Genomic DNA, 20,830 nt, shown 5'->3' on the forward strand with positions numbered 1-20,830 from the left:
TTTTGTTTATTTTGTTTACCTGGCATTTCTAGGTAATTGAACATCCCAACTTGAATGGACTTCACAGAAAGTTTTCAAAAAAGAGGGCTTCTCCTCCTGGATTTGGATCGATTCCACCATCATTTGAACTTGTTTTTATCAGGCTTCCATACAACACCACTCCCTCAATTACCCCACTATCTGAGCAAGTAACGGCCCCAATTATACCTGTTGGAGCTGAAATAGCCAGTGAGGTTCTTCCAGACAAAATCTCTGCTATGGGACTGCTGGATAAAAGTAGCCTAATTGAATTCCCGATCCTATTGGAAACTTCAAAGACTCACTTCAAAGGGTCACTTCAGCAAACAAACCAGCTGAGTCAATTTAATGCTTCTAATAGTGCGAAGAACCACTTTCTCCAAGTGGGGAAGGGAAAGAAACGTGCCCCAGCTGATGTGCTCACGCCGTCCCGGCCGTGCCGCACACTGGTGGTCCTAGCACGCCGGGCTTGTTCCTAGGGATGTGCTGACTGACAGCAATAAACAAAATAGAAGCTCAAAAGCTTTCATTCACAGGCAAAAATCCGTCTGCTGAACAAGGCAGATACTGGCAGCTCTCTGCCCCAAGGATTTAGGGCCTTTCAGGGAGGAGAGGAGGGCATGCAGCTCTTGCAAGAGAATGGGAAGGCCTTTACCTGTCAGAGCCTGAGCTCGGATCTGGAGCACTTTGCGTCTTCGCCAGCCAGGAGCATCAACAGTGACTGCCCTGGATCAAGGACCTGTACTCTTTACCCTGCTTCGAGTGTTAATGTTATCAACTGTAGCAGGAGAAACAAATACGGGAGCCAGACAAGCTGACAGATCTGTGAGGGAAGAAGCAGTGAAAGGAAGGGGGGGGAGCTGGGGGTCGGCCTATTCTCACAGGTAACCAGTGATAGGAGCAGAGGGAATGGCCTCAAGTTGTGCCAGGGGAGGCTCCGGTTGGCAATGAGGAGACATTTCTGCTCAGCAAGAGCGGTCAGGCCTGGGGACAGGTTGCCCAGGGAGGTGGTGGAGTCCCCGTCCCTGGGGGTGTTCAAGGCAAGGTTGGACGTGGTGCTTGGGGACAGGGTTTGGTGGTGACATTGGTGGTAGGGGGTGGTTGGACCAGGTGATCCTGGAGGGCATTTCCAACCCTAATGAATCTGGGATTCTATGATGTCTGTGTGCTGCTGAAGACACTTCTCATCTCAGTTTGTCCATGTTTGCTGTTATCAACCGAGCAGTGTTAAAAATGCCAAGGTAGCTCCAGTTTTCCTGAGGCACGGGGGACATTTCCAGTTCCATGCTCCACAGTCCTCCACAACAACATCTCGAGGTGCGTATTTGGATTCCAGGTTCCTTAATCTCCATATTCAGCCATTCAAGCACAGGATTTCTTCTGGGGTATAAATGCACTACAGTATTTACAAAATCAGTTTAATTAAAATAAAAAAGTAGACAACTCCCAACCAACAACAAAAGTGAGGCAGAAAAGTAGAGCTCCGCTCCAGGTTGTCTAAGGCCTGTTGTAACTGCTTCCAAAGCCTGCCACCAGTCCTCCCTAATCCTGCCTAATTAAACCCATTAAACACACAGTGATGGAAATTCTGTTTTCAGTACCCTTTCCTGAAGACAACTGGACAAACTGCCAAGCAGCAGGCCTTGGTTTCATTTTTAACAGGAAAGCAAAGTAAACGCGCTGTTCAAGAACCTTAATGTAGGTATTTTGAATGGATAAAACACTTCTGAAATAACATGCAACTACCCCAGTCCTAACCTTCACAACCCTACCTCATCACTCAAAATATTCTTGTACCTCTTTCCCTAGAGAAGCAGCTGTAAATATAACAGAAATCAGATCAATGGCAACAAGAAAAGACATAAATAGAAAACAAGGAGCTCCTTTGTTTTCCCACGGCTTCGTTTCTCGCATTGATTGACTTTGGTCACAAGCACAACCTCACAACAAAGCTTCTCCTGTGACTGGGCATTGAGATATCCCTGTTGATTTTCCTGTTCTCTGTGTGGGAATTCACTTTGCCACCTTACCCACCACCAGTCAGCTTACAAAAAGTCCTCTTCCCTTAACCTGCAGCAACGTTCATGGGATCTGGAGGAATCCATCCACCTCTGAGACTTCTCTGTCCCTCATCAGGCTTCCCAAGTTTCATGTTTTAAATGGATTGCAAGGCTCATGGAAAAAAATAAAATAAAAAATAAAGCACCTTCTTGCAAAGAGACAATCCCATGACTTCTGGCTCTTCTGGCCAATGTCCTCTGCCTGCTGGTCCTCTTCTGCCTTGCAGCATTCCCTCCATCCCTGTTAAAGATTGGCTTTTCCCCAAAACACAAGGAAGTGAGCCCAATTCTAGTTCCAACCCCCCTGCCATGGGGGGTTGATGATCTTTATGGTCCTTTCCAACCCATTCGATGATTCAACTCCTAGTTCACAGCATCTACTGTAGATTACGAGCTTCCCAGGAAAGGGAAGACATCACATGCACTGTCTTACACCAACAGTCACAAGCAAACACAATACCTGAAGCAAAAGCATACGCTTTAAACTTTCAGAAGTGCAAATACTGCAGAGATGACAATTTTTTTTTATTAATGTCTAACAGAGAAGGCAACGAGAAATAGCTCTTAGCAGAAACCTCAGCCTGCCTCATAAAAAATAGGCCTTCAGCTATTCATAATTTTCTCCTTTGCCATTACTTGATAGCAGAGGGGGAAGGAGCCACTAGAAATTGTTTACGCTGTGTAAGAAAAAGCCCAAACAATAGGAAACAATGATGTTAACGAGCAAGAGGATGATACTCAGCAGGCAACTGCTAGCAAAAATTCTCCAGGAACAAAGACTAATTTGGTGGTGGAGCCACACATGCAATTGCCAGCACTAGCACAGGCACTGGGCAGGCCATGCTTTTTATTTTAATTGCAACATCCCCTTCTGAAAATGCTTCTTTTGGGCATTTCCAAGACAAGGCAGAAGTGCTGTCCAAGCAGTGAGCTCCCGGCCGCCCGTTTCAGAGCTCGGGGTGACGTGGGCACGGCCCCTTTGCCGTAGGAGCTCTACGAAGGGTCTGGAAAGCCGTGGTATCACCCTCGGTAGGCAAAACTTGACACTTGGTTAAATGTTCGGAGACGTAACAATTTGCACGGCTGTCCAATTTTTAAATTACAACCTTCCCAAAAAAGTGAAAAACAATCCCAATTTGTCATTTAACGAGTACGGCGGGTTGATTTCTAACCCCAACCCTTTATTGGACCAGACAGAATGATAATCACAACTCTTTGCAATGGCTCTTTGTTTTCATTTTCCATGACAGCCGGGGAGACAAGCCATAAATGGATTCGAGCAAGGATTCTGAACAAGAGAAAAACATATTTTAAAAAATCCCAAATCCCATCCTAGCGTTGCCTTACAACTTTGCTAAAGTGTCATAAATCCGAGGTCCATTTCTGTCTTCACTTACCAAATCTCAGCTAGGTAAAAGAGAAGGGAATTTTCCATCGGGTTGGTAAAAGGTGGCACCACGACAGCAAAATCCAGAGCCCAGCAGCTTTCGGCCATGGTGCCAAAAGGTAGCACAAGGACACGTTTTGAACGGTCCTCCCTAGGTTTAGGAGCTGGGCACGGGGACATCCCAAGAGAGGTGAGGGCTCTCTGAGTGCCCGAACCCCCGAAGCCTGAAGGGTCTTACCTGCCTCGACCAAAACCAGCGCTCACACCTACCTGCAGAGAATGTCTCCAGCTTTTCTGCCGACAATCAACAGTGAGGGGAAGGAAATGACATACTATTAGGCTTGCAAAACTGCCAAACACTGAAACGGCCTACAGAGAACGTCAGATAACTTCAGAGGAAAGACACCATTCACCCCAGGAGACAGCAGCATGCCGTTATACACGTGTATGTGCCCAAAACCAAAGGCGCTTTTTGCCCAGCTGAGCAACCTCAGGTTCATCCCACCACTCCCTCTCATCTAGGACCCAAAATCTTCTGTGAGCTCCAACGTCCAGCAATGGGAAAGGTGTAGATTTCCCCAGGTAGGTGGATATCTGCACGTTCAAAAAGCATTTCTGCAGTGGGTCAAGCATTGCCAGCATCACCCCAGGTGGCTGTTGCCACACAAAGGAACCGGAGGCAGCACTGGAGATAGCACTGGGCTAGTGGTGACTCCTCGATGGCCACCGTTAGTCGGTTGGGATGGAAAAGCAGTCCAGCCTTGAAGCTGCATTCATTTTATCTAGCAGGTGGTGTGATAATATCTTAGGAGGAAGGAAACTTTATACGGGCAGTGGGAAATCTGAATTCAGAAACACAAACCTGAGGCAATTATCACAATTCTGCCTTTTTTCTTGGGAGGGGTGGAGGTGTGGAGTCATGTGTAATTAGGGAAGGTCTACATAGACACTTTGCCACTATTTCAGTTAATTTTCAAACTTGTGTATGAAGAATAGATGTGCAGAGCTGAGTCCTACAGAAACTACCCTACACTGACACATGCTCACAAGTACAATCATGTAGGATTTCCAAGCAAAAAGCCCAGGCAATGTTGTGACATTTTGATTTCTATTTCCATTAGCCTGGTTGAAATGGGGAAAGGTGTGGGGAAAACCAAAAAACATCAAGTCCTACAGTTGTGCCAACCCGAGGATCACGAGAATATCATTTCCAAGGTTTATCAAGGGTGCCCACAGCTCAGGATAAACCCTTTGGTATCATTACTGCAAATTAAGTTACAATACCCATGAGTTAAAAAAGAACATTGCTCTATTAAAATACATGTAAAGTTCTGGCCAACTGCTTTACAACTTTATTGCTTATAATTGTGCAGGGCTCTCGCTCTTCAAGCCCAATCACTGTATTTCACACTAAACCCTAATTATACAATCTAGCATGAAAAAGCCAGAGATCCAGGCCCTTTAACAAGCTTAGGCAAAATCAAAAGGGCTAAATCAAAAGCTGGCTCACACCAACTCTATTCTTTGTGCAGTCAACCAAGACTAATTAATGCTTTTAATGTCAGTTTACCCCTTTTGGCACTATAAATCAGAACACGCAGCTTGTAGGAGTTAACAAAGGAATCCGTGCAAGGTGCAGCTGATTAACTAAACGCACAAATTCAAACGCCCTTAATCAGAAACAGGTAGATTTAGCAGCGCTGTACTCACCGAGCAGCGTTATCTGCAGGCTGGATGCAGAGAACACTCATTTAGCAACACAAACAAGGCCGGCACACCGGGAAGAGGTGTTTAAATTATACATCTGAGGGAAGGACCACCAGCCCCAGCAGGGCCCTTGTGAGTGCAGAGATGTGGAATAAGCACGGTGGGAAGCGCTACGGAGAGGTGTGGAGGTCGTGCTGAGTGTCCCACGTTGATCTTGTGGCCACAAAGCCTTCGAGAACCTGGAGTGCTTCCACACTGTTCCAGCAGGAGCAGAAAAGGGGTGCTCGAGCCATCACCTACTTGGCAAACCCCCTTTGTGTTTTCTCCATCACATGCTGCTCTCTTTTCGGTGTGGTATCTGAAGAGGTCGGGGTTTGGTTTTGTTTTTGTGTTGGTTTGGAAATCTGCGACTCAAAAAGCCTGACGCTAAACATGACCCCCAAAAGAAGCCAGGGCCACAAAACTTTCAAGAGACACACACATTTTTTAAGAAGCAATATAGATACGATTCACTTCCTAGGCTCAAAGAACAGGAGACCCCGATCTCATCTTTCTGGCTGAGCAGGCAGACAAGAAGTTTTTTGGGGCACTGTACTCCTACCTCGGGGCAGCAGCTACAGCACATGTCACATAAACTCAAAGATCAGAAGTAGAAATTCAGTCCTGAGCATCCTGGAAAGACTGGTGTCAGAGATCCTCTCTGCTGCTTTTGTCCTTAAGTCTTATTAAAACCTTCCTTTGTTTTTAAATCAGTTTCTGACATTTGATTGTTTTCCCCTCGTTCGGGGAAATGCCATCTTCCTAATCATGTCTCACTCCCTATTCCTCGAGCTGCAGGCGCAGCTGATGTTCAGCTGGTGAGCAACCGCCCCAACATACAGAGGCAAAAACATTTGAAAGACAATTTCTTAAGGACGTAGAGATGAGTAAGGAAAGTATTTGCAAGCATGCTTCATTGCATTCACAAAATTCATTAATTTCAGGTGAAATTCTCTTTTTAAATCCATCCTATTTTAGGGTACAGAAAAAGGTTTCCCTATGTAACATATCACAGTGTACTTAGGTACAGACTGGAGGGGGGTTTCCCTGCCCTTTGCTGACACAAACAGCATTTCAACATTGTCCAGAAAGGAACAAAAGTATTTTCAGGAAGTGAAAATTCCCATGAAGCAAGGATGGGCAAAGCAACCACAGGTCCCAGAGCCTCCCACACCTTTATTTGCAACTGCCTTGGGAGAGGGAAGAAAGGGAACCCAAACCCAGCAGCTTGCAGGACCTACCTGCGGTACATTTAGGAGAGCCTTGCTACTGCACGACTCTCAGGGAGCATGGGAAGATGAAGGAGATGAAGCTCAAGACCAAGAAGGGTATTTATGCTCTCCACCACCAAGAGCATCCAACTCTCCTGTTTCATCCATTGATGATTGGACCAGATGCAACTGCTCCTGCTCCCTTCAAGCATCCTAGCCAGGTGCCCAGGCATGTGTCACACTTGCCATGGGGTCAATTACGTGGCATGGTGGAAGATGTCACTCCTCTGAGCTGCCCTCACCACCAAAGAAGCGTCCCCCAGGACAGAAAGGTGCCACGTCCCTCCAAGCCACTGCGTCCCTCCAAGCCATCACATCCCTCTGAACCTTCCCTCTCGGGAAGGTACGTCTGGAACAGCTCCTCTGTGAAAGCTCCAGAGCACCAGATGACATCCCCAAGCACCACTTTATGTTCCAGCGACATGTACGACACTACAGCGTAGGTGCAAGCACTTTCCTGCCCACGTTTCCCAAGCCACGCAGATGAGCGGTGTGCTCCTAGCCCGGGCACTGATGGCCAGCATGTCACAGAGCACACAGGAACACAATAAAATCCCCACAGCGTGTGTAGACAAGACAAAAGCTGCCTTTTAAAACATTAACAGTGTTCCAACATCACCCATTTGCCCCCAAACATCAACCAGAGGAAAGAAGGGAACACAAATCACTGTCCTTGGTGTCTCCGTTAGAATCCCAGAACTGTAGAGGTTGGAAGGGACCTCAAGAGATCATCGGGTCCAAGCCCCCAGCCAAAGCAGGTTCCCTAGAGTAGGTTGCCCAGGTAGGCGTCCAGACGGGCCTTGAGTATCTCCAGAGAAGGAGACTCCACAACCTTCCTGGGCAGCCTGTCCCAGTGCTCCGTCACCCTCCCCGTGAATTAGTTCTTTCGCATGTTGGTGAGGAACTTCCTGGGCTCCATTTTGTGGCCATTGCCCCTTGTCCTGTCCCCACAAACCACTGAAAAGAGGTTGGCCAAATCCCTCTGTCTCCCACACTTAAGATATTTGTAAACATTGCTAAGATCCCCTCTCAGTCTTCTTTTCTCCAGGCCGAACAGACCCAGGTCTCTCAGCCTTTCCTCACAGGGAAGATGCTCCAGGCCCCGTATCATCTTTGTGGCCCTCCGCTGGACTCTTTCCAGGAGATCCCTGTCTTTTTGTACCGGAATGTTAGCTCAGCCATGAGCAAGGGACAGGGATCTCGCTTCACTCCTCCAACAATTATCAGATGTCCCATAGGATCCTCCTGCCCTACACAGCTTGGCTCTACAGCAACCAAATTCCGTATCACACGTACTCCCAAGAGGACAAGAGGACCCCACAGACCTGGCACAAGTGGTCCCAAGACTGAAGACCAGACATTTTCCAGATGAGATCTGAAATTCTGAGGTGAAGTAAGCAAATCCAGGAAGCCCCAGGCGTGCCTAGCCTCACGCCCAATTCCATTCAGACATGCTGAATAACAACAGCTTAATGAAAAAAAAAAAAAAAAAACATTTACACCAAACCAGGCTATTGCCTGTGAAGCATTGTTAGGTACACATGGACTTTCCACGTTGTGATTAACTATTTATTTGCTGGTATTCCCCTTAGGATGTGGCAGGGGAAGGGGATGAGGGGTTATTTCCCAAGCAGGAAAGAACCTAACCTCAGTAAACCAAGTCAAGAGGTCAGGCGTGCACACATCAGGTGTTTGACTGAATTTCTTCTGTCTCTTGATTTCTGAGCACTGTTTACCATCCTGAATCTAAAGGGAGGAGGCTCAGCCCAAGATTGAGACACCCAAAAGTGAATCTCTGAAACAGAGAGACCCTTGGGCAGGGCATTCCCCACCAGGCTGGAGGAGGCAGCTGGCGGCTCGCCAGCCAGATTTCCCCAGGCTCCATCAATTCCTCTCCCAGGATGTTCACTGAGCCCACTGGGAGCTCAGACACCCAGCACACACAAAGATAAGATTAGGCTTCTTAATCCAGAGCTGAATCGGACAGAGCCACGGGACCAGAAGCTCTGTTTCTTGTATGAAGCCAACACTTACGTTACTCTCCTTTTGAAAAACATCTCGGCTTCCTCATCTTCCATCAATGTCACTGTCACTTTTCCAATCTCTCAGCAATTCAGCCTCCACCCCTACCTCCTCCCTACCTTCCAGTCCTCCTGCAGCCCTGCAATTATCTTTCTTTGGCCCTGCAGAAGCAGCACAGCCCCATCTGTGTCCCCTACTCTGTTGGGGGGCAGCAGGCAGGAAAAGGGGACAGGAGCAGCATCAAGGCCCCCCTTTTTCCCCACCTTTATCCTTTTTCCAGCTTGATATTCAACAGAAATGGGCCCATCATTGCAAGATTGCCAAAAGCAAAGTTTTTCTGAAGTGTTTGGCACTTTCTGTCCCATCCCACCTTAGGCGTGTGGAGTTGACAAAGGTGGGAAGAAGAAGACCCAACGGCCTGGTTTTGTCCATACCCCAAAAGCAGGCATCTAATTAGGGCAGGCTTTTCCCTGGGATGGGCTGGAGCACTTCTGCAGGCTAAAATATTGGGAAGGTAAGGGGATGGCAAGCGTGAGTGCTTGATGCACGCGTAACGCAGTGGATCCAAGAGCGGGGAGCATCCATCAGCACCGCTGTCGTCTGCCCGCAGCCGGTTTTCGGCAAATCTGCCTTGAGTGGGAGCAGAACACTCAGCGGTTAGCCTGGTAGTTTACGTTACTAAGCAATCGGCAAAAACATGGAAAAGGGTGGGGGGGAGGAAATGTCAACCTTGTGTTTTCTGTACTTCCGTAGGAGAACAGCTGGATTGGGTCAGACCGACAGTTTGGCTACCCCAGCATCTTCTCTGCAGCAACAACAGAAGTGAGAAGAACACCTCGGGGAAAATGCAAGCACGGGGCAGCCACACCGTGACACTTGCCCAGCACATTTCCCAGCCCGCAACGGCACGCAGCTCAGGGATTTCCTCAAGTGGTATGCTCATATTTAATAGCTAACTATACATCATGTCATACCTCTATCATAACACATCTTCTTACACGTAAACGCCTAGAGGACCTGACCAGTTCATAATGCGAGTTGTCAAACAGAAAAGAAGTAGTTGAGATAGAACCCGCCCCAAACAATCTGCAGACCACAGGACACTACAAAGTTTCTATTTTTAAAAACTCTTCCTGCCTTTCTTTTACGAAAGGCTGCAATATAAGCTATTAGAAAAGTGCCTGCAGGCAAATGATAGAAAATTATACCAGGAATCACCCCCCTTTGCCAACCCGCTAGCAGACACAAGCAATATCTTTTGCCTTCTTTTTAATACAAAACAAAAATTAATTATTTACTAAGATGATATTAAACGCTAAAAAAAGGAACAATTCTTTACAGGAGCAGCACTTACTGTGCATTTTATTCCAGCCTGCTGGTTGCCTTGGACTTACTAACTTTATAAATCAACACAATAAAATACGCTAAGCATACTGGAGTTCCAGTTTATGCATTTCTTGACCCAGAAATCACATAAATAGTTTAAAATCTAATGTGATCCTGTATAGAAGTTCATTTAACATAAACAAGGGTCCAAGCCACACCAAACGCCAACGCTTTTCCACCAGTCTGCACTTGCTGTTGCAGTTACCTTTCCTCATCCCTTTCCCCCAAACATTTTTGGTCTGGGAGCTGTTTGGAGGATATTTAAAACCAAAACACGACTGTTCAAGGCAACCAGAAGAACACGAATCGATCGATACCTCTCGTGGACGAACTTCCTTCGGATGGAGACACTCCCGACGGTGATCTGCCTAGGGCTGCGGGGCAGTGGGAGTCTTCACAGCATTCCACAAGTCCTCAGCTGCAAGAGAGAGAGGGGAGACGGGTAAGGCTCCACCGACAAACCCACAGGGACAGAAAGCATGGATGCAGAGCTGGAGATGCAGGATATAAGGAAGAGGATGGAGCCCCTAAAAACTCGAAGAACGGATTTTCCAGCACTACAGATACAGGATGAAACACGGCAGATTTTCAACATTTGCATCCTTCCAAGGCTCGGCACCTTCCTGCAGGGACACACCGCAGGGATACACTCCGGGACTTTGGGCAGAAAAACTTGCACAAAGGCTCCATCACCTTCACGTCCTTCCTTTCCCGACATCCTGCTGCAGGTTTGCATGGAAACTAGAAACAAACAGCATCAGGAGGAGATAAAATCACAGCCAGGATCTCCTCAGCTTTCAAAATGGAGGAAAGAATGGAATCTGATCTTTTATTGAAACACTCGCCAGCCAGCTATTTGTCAGGATTTTAGACTAAGCAGGTTTTGGCCAAGCAAAGGTTTACACGGCTCTCCAACACCCTCCCGCCTCAGCTGACACGGAAACTCCGCGAACTGAAAATGAAACAGCTCAAAGCACGGCACAGAAAAGGCTCACGAGCAGCTCCACATGCTTTCTGCATTACGCAGAGGAACAGAAAACCTACTGTTCGCAACCCAGGACCCGTGAGCCTTACACAGGTTGTTTATTTTAATCGACCCAGGACCGAGAGGTTTCCGTTAAATCCTTTTGCATTATCACTAACCACCCTTCCAGCATTCCCATCCGCTCAAAAAAACAGTCTCAGGGAGAAACCGGGCACAGAATATTGATCTCAGCCCCAGTAAAATTTTTACTGCAGTCCCTGGGATCAGCTGCTGGAGGAAAACACCACCACGCCATCCGAGATGGCGCCGAGGATTGAAGTCAAGAAGCTGGGGCTCCCACACCCGGATCATCCCAACGCAGTTGGTACCACGTTGGTGGGATCCATCTGCCGTGCGGGCGCTTTCCTGCTGTATTTTCACCTTGTAACGAGCACATGCGTTGCTTGGAAGTTCATCGTGGTTTTAGGGTTTCTGATTTGCCTCTCTGGCCTCCCAGTTCGATGGGTACCAACCCTAAAATACATCAGCAAGTGGTTTACAGGAGGGAGAGGAAAGGGAGAAGCCAATTCCAGCAGAAACAGCGACTTGACAAGTCTTATCACATCAAGCTCTGCAGTGGCAAATTAGTCTCTCTTTGAGCACATTTTGTTCTCAAAGTAGCCTCGGTGCTTCAGGAGGTACCAAATATAACACAGCCCCATTTTAACTTCCTTCCAGGAATACACACAGTCATTTATCAAGAAGACGTGGGCTGCAGTTTCAGTTCCAAAAGTTCCAGTAACGTTCTGTAAAATTAAACAAATGACTCTTTTTGTGGCGAGAAAGAAAAAACAATCTGGGTCCTAGCAAGCAGGGAACGAGCCAGCCCCGAAGCCTGCAGTTCCTCCTCCATCCCCTAGCCATCTTCTGAAAAGCTCCCGGCGAGCTTCTCACCAGCTACGGGGTCAACGAGCCCTCTTCCCACCGATTTTACACCTCGAATCTAGGGGTGCTCAAGGCAAGGTTGGACGTGGTGCTTGGGGACATGGTTTGGGTGATATCAGTAGTAGGGGGGTGGTTGGACCCGATGATCTTGGAGGGCTCTTCCAACCCTACTGATTCTGGGATTCTATGACTCCGCACCTGCCTTTCCTTGGTTGGGTTTCCACCAGCCCTGCTCTGCAGCTTGGTGAAGTCCTTCCGACTCAGCAGAGTCGCCCTTTTTGGTGTTGGGTTCTTTTTCCTTCAGTCCTTTCCTGCTTTTTCTTGACGAGCAGTCGGAACGACGAGGCTCCTAATAACTTCATGCTGCTGCTGCTGAGAGCAGCTGAGCTGCAGGGGAATGGGGGCCGCCCGTCTGCCTACGCACACAAAACATCACTGCCCTCTTAGCTTTCAAAGAGCACTCTAAAACGGTGGGAATTTAAGATCAATACTTCAAATGAGTACTAATAAAAATGCAGTTTCATGTGGATCTTTCTCTTAACTTCAGTGGGAAGGCGGGAGGCATGAATGCAAGTACATAAATGTAATTACGGCTGCGTCAAGCTCTTCGCCGTACTCTCCTGCTCCATCTCGTACCCGCATCTCCTCCCCTTCCAGCTGCAGGCCTGGGCTGCCACGTCCCATAACCACGACGACTGCCACACACACACAATTTGCAGAGGATTTGCAGAGAAACGCAGCCAGTCCCAACCCAGGCCTTCAGGTAGAAGCACAAAGACATTTATTTACTAGAGAACTGGGAAAAAAAGCATTCTAACGAGGGAAAACACGACGTGAGGAGCTGAGAGTAGACATGAAAATGGGAAGGCTGCATTTTTAATTACCAGTCTACTTTGGGCAACGTGTTAAAAGTTTCTCAGCATACGCCTGAAGCATCTGTGTGCCTCTCCCCGAGGAGCTAGCCCGAGCTTTCATCCAAGCCATCCCATAAAGATTAGTTATCCCGCACACAAATACTAGCCCGTAAATATTATTAGGGTTTCCTTGGCGAAGAGCGTTAGGGCAGGAGAAGGAGGCTCTCCTCCCCAGTGTTAATATTCTTCTTTTCCTGGCTGTTTGCACCCAGGCTCACTGTTTCATCAGTTAAAAGAACCAAGAAAGATGAGGGATCAAGAAGCAAAGGCTTCAAGAAGCCTCAATCCATGTCCCTCGCTCAGCACCAGCTTCTCCAGTTGGTGGGCAAACAGCAGCACCAGCGGGAGGCCTGCCCCACAAAGCTGCACGTGGAAATAAGGTTTTCCTGAAACGCGACACAGAAAGAAGGTGAAACATCACGAGCTAGAAAATGCTTTCACGCTTGCCAAGTTCTTGTTGTTTTGAAGTTACCACCTCCCATACCCCTGCGCCAGGCACGGAGCGAACCTGGGGGTGTGCAGCCCCCAGGATGAGAGGTAGGACCAGGGCTTAAAGCCTTCTGGAGGCGTGCTTGGTGGTGGCGAGGGCTTTTGTCTTGTTCTGGCTTCTGCAGATACAAGACATCGTTAAGCCTTCTCTCTTCAGTTGGTGGACGCAGATTTTCCCTTCCTTTGCTTGAGTACCAGACTTCTGCACGTGGAAAGCCCTCGGTTTAGGGTCAAGACTCTTCCAGCTCCTGCCTACCGCTCTCAGCTTCCTCCCAACCCTTCTCCAGCCTTCTCTGTAGAGCCAAAGCTGCTCCAACCTGCTGAATAAATTCATTAGCCGAGGTAGAATACATCTCGCGCAAGTTTCCCATTAACTTCTAATTTCCTAATTATTAGATTACATGCTCTAGCTTTTAAAGCAAATTACCTCCATCGAGTTGAGCAAAGAAACCTAACAAAGGATTCCTGCAGCTTACTCCCCAGGTCCTCCCTTCCCTCCCATTTTCTTCTTGGTGTGAAAAAGCTCAAATCCTTTAACGTTTCCGTAGATTACTGCAGCTACTTAGTAAGAAAACTTGCTGCCTAGTATCTTCATCAACTACAAGGGGTGTTTCAAGCAGGGAAAGAAGATTTTTCATTTTGTTCCTATCCTCCCCTCCTATGACCTCCTACTCCAGTGGCAGGAGCTGGGCACGCGGATTATAAAATAAATTAAGAATTAATTAGAACGTATTGATTAAAAAACTCGCCTTGGGAGATTGCAGATTGCTACGATAAACTTGTGTTGGCACGATTCATTTGAAAATACACTCCACAACTTATCAAGTGGAGATGAAAACATTCTCTAAGTGTCTGACATGCTGGAAGGTAAAAAAAAAAAAAAAAGAAATACACAGCCAAGGAAATGACTTTATTCCGTCGGACAGCACTGCACAGCTTCCCTCATGAGCCAATTTTCTGCCTCAAAGACCGTACTGAGACCCTGAAATGCACGGCCATCCATCAGGACACTCACAAGGACACGGATTTTGGAAGGAACGGAAAAAAAATTAGGAGCTAAAAATCCAGCTAGACGAGGTCTAACGGTGCTTGAGCAGAGCCAGGCACCTAAGCACATGCCTCACCTAAATCCTTTTCAACAACGCCTTGAGTTTAACCCTCTGAGTATCCACACCCAGCCGAACAGAAATGGATCTTCAGGATCCAATGGAAATGGAAAGATCCAATGGATCTTTCCTACAAATAACATTTATTGGATGGCATTGGACAGACGTGCCATCCCTTTCCTATACCTGCGCCCCATTTTGTCCTGGAGCATCACCACCCTTCTGCTCCGCTCCGATACCGAGCTGGCAGAGCCTCCTGTGCCCAGCCACGTCCTTACCTCAACCACATTCCTGATCCCAGGCAGGAAAAATTCCCCAAAGATCACAGAAGTCGGTGCTGGCAGCTGCCTACCTCCTGCTTTCATCCGTTTGTCGAAACCAGTTCTTGAAGCATTGAAACCACGGCGCTCTGGGCTTGTTATTCTGTCTCTTGCGCAATTTCTATATTCTAGGACATTGAGAGGTTTCTAAGTCACTGACAACTTTGTAGTGGAAGAAAAAAGTTAATTAGCTAAGACTAATGTTAATTGAAACAACGTGTGGCACCACCGACAATACGGAACCGTCAGAAGAAAACAGAAGAAAGCAGTGTGAGAAAGTAAAACGCAGCCATCATCGTAAAAACTAAAAATGTAACTTACAGCTACAGCAGCCCCAGTTTGACCTTTATTAGAAAAATACAAAATCCAAGGAAAACATTCTAATAAAGGAGAGGGATCGAGGAGAACATGACAGGCAATCTATTCGGACATCAGGCCGAGCATTGACAGGGCTCCGACCTCTTCACATGCACATCTGAGAGCTAATTCGTGAAGCCTTTACTGCAACAGTGAGTAACTGCAGACTACAACTTCGAGGCGTTAATACCAGGGGTGGCGTGAAGCTGGGAGCAAGGAAATACCGTACAGAGGATACCGGAGACGCTGGTCGCAGCGCTTCGTGTATTCGGTATCGAAATTCAGGAATAAAGGGGTGAAATGTTAACAAACGCGCACGGGTTGTCCAGAGCAGAGATTAGCTCTTCTTAGGACACATCATAAATAAATAAATAAATAAATAAATAAATAAATATTTTTAAAAAACTGAGAAACTGGTGGTACTGGCAACATATATAAATATATATATTTGCGTTTCCTCCCCAAAAACCTGCCTGCCGTCCTGGTGCCCTCGCAAGCGTTACGGGGCCGCGCAGCAAACCAGATTAGCGAACTGATCTGGGTTAAAAATAACCTTTTTTTTTTTTTTTTTTTGCTGTTCCCTGACCTGGTTCGCCAGATGGCCCCTCCGGCAGCTGCAGCAGCACCGGCGAGGTAGCGCGGCGATGGGAACGGGCAGCCGAGGAGGAGCAGGAGGAGCACAGCTCCTTGAGCCAGTGCTGAGCTAGGGAAAGCATTTCGGTGGGATCTGATGGAAGAAATGGGAAGCATTTTGAGCAGGATTGCTTGGAGAGCACACCTGCGATGCCCCACGCCTCCGTGCACGCTCTCCATCCCAGGGCACGCGATGGCCTTCCACCATTACAGGTATTAACCACCACAAAAAACACACCTTGTGCTGTTTTCCTTTTGCTTGCTTGTTTTCATGTGTGTTTTTTTTTTTTTCTTGTGGTTTTGTGTTTTTTACCTATATAAAAAAAAAAAGCCTAATCCACTGGCAAGCTGGAACGGTTGCTTTTAGAGCCAGAGACTGAGAAAAGGGCAACTGCTGGTGAAACCCCAGCCATGTTCTGTCTGCGCTGCCCTTGCTGCTGTTCGGCTTGGGATGTCGGCCCCGGAGAGGATCCCCCGGGCGCAGGACCTGGAATCCCACAGGACAACAGCACGGGTGGGTTCAAGAAATCGAAGGCAGCCCTTGCAGTCTGGATTCACATCGCCAGATGAAGACGACTTCAATGAACAAAGCGAGATCGGTTTTGCATTTATATTTAAATCTACCTAAAAAAAAAAAGACTATTTTTCTAAGGTCAGTCTTTCAAATGTGCCAGTTTGCAAAGAAACGTTACTACGCCTGCTACATTTTTTAATCCAGAAAGATACACACTGGAGACAAATACATTTATTCAAACACTTGATTTTCACTTTCTTAATGCTTTTTGCTATTCTAAGCATATGTTCTAGTCTAGTTCATTAATCTACTTTCAGTTTATACAGCCCATCTTTGAAGAAAGTTTCTTCTTGCGTTTCAAAAACTCTGTCACAGTAACTAGGCTCAAAACACTGCCTAGCAGTAGGGTTTGAACACACATTTAAATTATCCTATTTATGTAATTGGCATTAAAGCAGTAAATGGTGAAATAAACAGCTCGTTTCTTATTTGCACAATCCTCCAGGTCAGATTTCAGCCTCTCAACACATTAAACATTAAGTGTTTACCATCATTTAAAAGATGCAGCTTTGAAAGTGGAAAATTGTCATCTGGAGATATCAACTCCCTAAATATTGAGACCATTGCCAAGGGTCTATGAAAAACTGGAGGCCCTAACGTTAAACGTTACCTTTGATTTAGCCTTGAAAAATACCATAATTCCATCCGGGCCACCTCAACATCCTTACAGCTGTTGTCCCTCTGTGGATAAATGCGTTAAAATAAACGAAAAACAATGAAGGTGTTGAGGTCTTAAAGATCTGAGTGCAACTGGACAGCGATTCAGTTAGGTCCTCTGGAGGCTGCTAAATAAAATGTAGAACGTGCATTTGAATGACCTTCAGTGGCATTCTCACACAAAATACATTGCAGGAAACCACGTGTCATGGATTCCCACAACAAGAATAACTTCTGTTGATGTTTTTGCCAAATCTTTAGGCTTCATTTGCACTTACTGCCACCTCCAACTTGCTGTCGTGGCCCTCTTGAGAGCAGGGAAAAAATACAGCCACACTCAACAACTTGCCATTAAATTCAGCATCCACAGCCCGTGGTGGGCTTAACATCACAGAGTAATCCCCACAAGGGGGGACCCACAAGGATCATCGAGTCCAACCCCTGAAACTGTCAAGCTTCATGAAGTCTTTCCGAGAAGGTAGGCTTGTTAGGAAAAGGGACCGTGCCACAAATTTACTAAAATAAGGTGTCCATAAAACTATCAGGCTTGGGTTCTAGAGCCTGGTTGGCATTGACTCTCCCTTAACATGCCCTAAAGGTGCTGGATGATGTCCCCAAGAGGTCTCCTGAGGAAAGACGGAAATTTCCGGCAACAAAAGACATGCTTTGCTGAAGAAGACAGGGACAATGACATAAAACAGTTGAACAAGAGTACCAGTCTCACCAGTCCTGATGATTTTATCCATCCTTTGTCCTGTCCTGTAAAGCCACCTAAGGGCTTCTAGTCAAACTCCACAACAGAATTACCCGTTAAAAGTAGACCTTGATCCCTTCTTGATGTTCTGCAAGTACAACCACATAAAGCAGATGTGTGATCTTTTCTCCCCTGTCCTCCTGACAGCAAAATCAATTTGCAGATTGTCGTATTGACAAAGACGCAGTTATTTCCATTTGAAAAACCAGCCAAGGAGCGTTGAGGAAATCATTGTTTTGCCGGTACGAGCTATGCCTTGACCGAATGATTTTGCTAGCGACCCTTTTGTCTCGAGAAAGAGACCCAATCCTGCCACCCTACAAGTCTTGGGAAAAGAAGTTCTGGTCGAAAAAATGATTCACAAAAGTGATTTTTTACTTACCCATAAAGTTCCCATAAGCAGCAATTGACCATTTATCAGATCTTTTGTCTTCCACCATGCCCAAAGCGTGCACACATTGACAAATCAGAGCAGCATCCCTACGCTGAACTACATTTAATCAAGTAATTTATTGATCCAGGCACGCAGATTAGGTAGCCATAAAAATAACGTTAAGGTGGGTAACTGCTTCTCCATAAAGGTGTTCCCAAAGACTGCCACAAATTTTCAAGGACTGATTACTTTTCAATAACAAACTCATTTTTAAATAAGCTTAAAAGCAATTAAAAGCTAGTTAAGTCAACATTTCTTTCACTAGGGGCTATTAAACACTTGTTTAAAGCAGTCCCAATCTCTCCTTCCTCGGGAAGTCATTAGCCACAGCTGTCACCACAGACCTAATTTTTCCCTGCTTGATTCCCTTTGCCACGCAGTTCTACAACAGCACTGCCAGTGACGAAGCGAGCCCAAATTTAGAGCAATATCCACCAGTTCTGGAACGGATCACAAGGATCCCCCAAACACATGCAAGAGTTTCACCTCCCCGAGTACTGCAAAAATATATATATATATATAAAATCCTAGAATCCCAGAACCATTAGGGTTGGAAAAGCCCTCCAAGATCTTCTGGTCCAACCGTCCCCCTTCCGTCAACATCACCCACTAAACCATGTCCCTAAGCACCACGTTAAACCTTTAAAATACTTGATAATGTAAGAGAAAAACAAAAAGGTTTCTTCCAGCCCTGTAACAGCTTTTGCTAAGGACTTGAATCATTTACTGATCCTCTACCAGCCGCTCACAGCAAAGATCAAGTCAGACAGCACTCGAATCTGCACCCCCACATCACAATCATCTAGGACACTGAGTGGCTCAGAAATTATCCATTATGAATTATTTAGCGACCAAGAGTGCCGAGTTTCACCACTTTCAGCAATGCCATCTCATACGTGCCCTGGGTGTCTGTTCAACCCCCCGTGACGTGCCCTGTCTCAGAGAAGCTACAATTCATCTCCAAACAGCCCTGAAAACGTGCCTACAGACTGTATTCTGAGCCAAGCCCGTTGCTACCTCATTAAGATACCCATGGAGACTCATCTTCACCAGATCTGACCACAAAAAACATGTGATTTTCTTCATAACATTTCTGCAAGAGAGAACATTAGCGGTGCCCCTCTTGTAGAGATAAGAAATAAACCACATTACATAGATGCCTAATCCCTCAAAGATATTCAGAAGCTCAACTCCCACTGAACCAACAAAGTGAAAGTAAATTCCTTTGCAGATCTGGGCAACGGAGACGTACCCAGGTCGGGGAGAAAGCTCTATTTCACGTTCATTTTTTGTTGCATGTTTTGGAAAGCCTCCAAACGTGCCAAAACCTCCAAACGTGCCAGGACCTCCCAACCCTGGCATCCAAAATTCCTTCATTCACGTTGTATGGTGGCATTTTCAGCTCCTGCTGTAGGTAGGGGTAAAGGTTCGGCCATTTCAGGCTTCCAGAAATCATAACATAACTCCATTTTATTTTATGCACTACACTGCAAGTTTTCACCTTACTTTGGCAGCTTTTTATACCGTGTAATAACAATTAACTCCCTTTGGCATAATTTATATGAATCATTGATTTAATACAGATAGCTAAAAAAAAAAAAAAAAAAAAAGAGAGACCTATTAAGTCATCTGAATGACCCTACCATCACCGCTGGATTGTTCCCGGCAGCACACTCTCCATGCTTGTTTTAAATGTGCTTGTCACAGCATAAGCACAAAAACTGTCTGCAAAGCAGAGACATGTTTCCCTAACATATGCTCTAAGTCAACACGGTGCTGGAAATCTTCAATTTATGACTAACTGTTGCGCTGCACTTTTATTCCTCCAAATAGACTTGAATGTTTCTTGAGGGAGTGAAAAAGGGCTGTTTGCATTTCACTGTGCAGCAAGAACCCATAACGAATACTTCCCTCGTGATTTTCAAGTTGGATCCAAGCCTTGCACGTCCAGCAGACCTGCAACGCGACGGGACACATCTTCATGAAGAGCCCAACACACTGGAAGAGGGCGACCAGTTCTGGAAGTACCAATAATACAGATATAGACGTGCAGAGCATTTTGGGGATGTTTGGTGGGTTGTATTGGGGTTTGGTTTATTTTGGTTCAGGTTTGTTTGTTTGTTTTATAAGAAGCAGAGATGAGACTTTCTTCATGGAACTCCCACAGGCCCATTATGGGAAAAGCAGAAAGGGAAAAAGCTGTCATCTCGCTCCCTACTTCAAGGCAACAACAATACTGGAGCTGTTCCTGGCAGATGTGCTTCTGAAACCTGTTCTTAGAAACTTTTCTAACGGGGATTCCCATGTTTCCTCAGGCAATAGTTCAGGGATTGTGGTTGGTTCCCCCTACGCCATTGTGTAACCCATATCAAGCTTGTGTCTGCCACCCCTTATCTTATCACTGCGCACCTCCGAGCAGCACACACCATCTTCCCCGTAACCTGCCCTCCAGATGAAGGCAGGAATGACAGAAAAAAGGATCCTTCTCCCGATGGGGCAGACCCAGCTCTAACATCACACACTCCAGCTCGCAGCCACCTGTAGACTCCTGCTGGTCTCACCCCAGCTTCCCACTGCCCACATTGTGCCAGGGAGCCTCTTGGTGGGATTGTTCCAATCAAGGGGAAGGACTTCTGAACACGAGCCAGCAGTGTGCCCAGGTGGCCAAGAAGGCCAACAGCATCCTGGCTTGTGTCAGGAGCAGTGCAGCCAGCAGGGCCAGGGAGGTGATCGTCCCCCTGTGCTCGGCTCTGCTGAGGCCGCACCTCGAGTGCTGGGGTCAGCTTTGGGCCCC

The 20,830-nt window shown here is 46.6% G+C and overlaps 1 protein-coding gene across 3 annotated transcripts in view; it reads right to left on the minus strand.

Annotated features, from left to right (window-relative positions):
• FAM168A (family with sequence similarity 168 member A) overlaps positions 1 to 20,830 on the minus strand; it is a 152,801-nt gene that overhangs the window by 112,540 nt on the left and 19,431 nt on the right. For 2 of the 3 annotated variants that reach the window (XM_035344181.1, XM_035344171.1), the window contains exon 2: positions 10,208 to 10,308. The gene's annotated coding sequence lies outside the window, so the exon portion shown is untranslated. Of the gene's footprint in view, positions 1 to 10,207; positions 10,315 to 20,830 lie in introns of those variants that run through there. The other variant, XM_035344164.1, reaches the window with a different exon arrangement.

The sequence above is a fragment of the Oxyura jamaicensis genome, chromosome 1, assembly GCF_011077185.1.
Source record: "Oxyura jamaicensis isolate SHBP4307 breed ruddy duck chromosome 1, BPBGC_Ojam_1.0, whole genome shotgun sequence".
NCBI lineage: Eukaryota > Metazoa > Chordata > Aves > Anseriformes > Anatidae > Oxyura > Oxyura jamaicensis.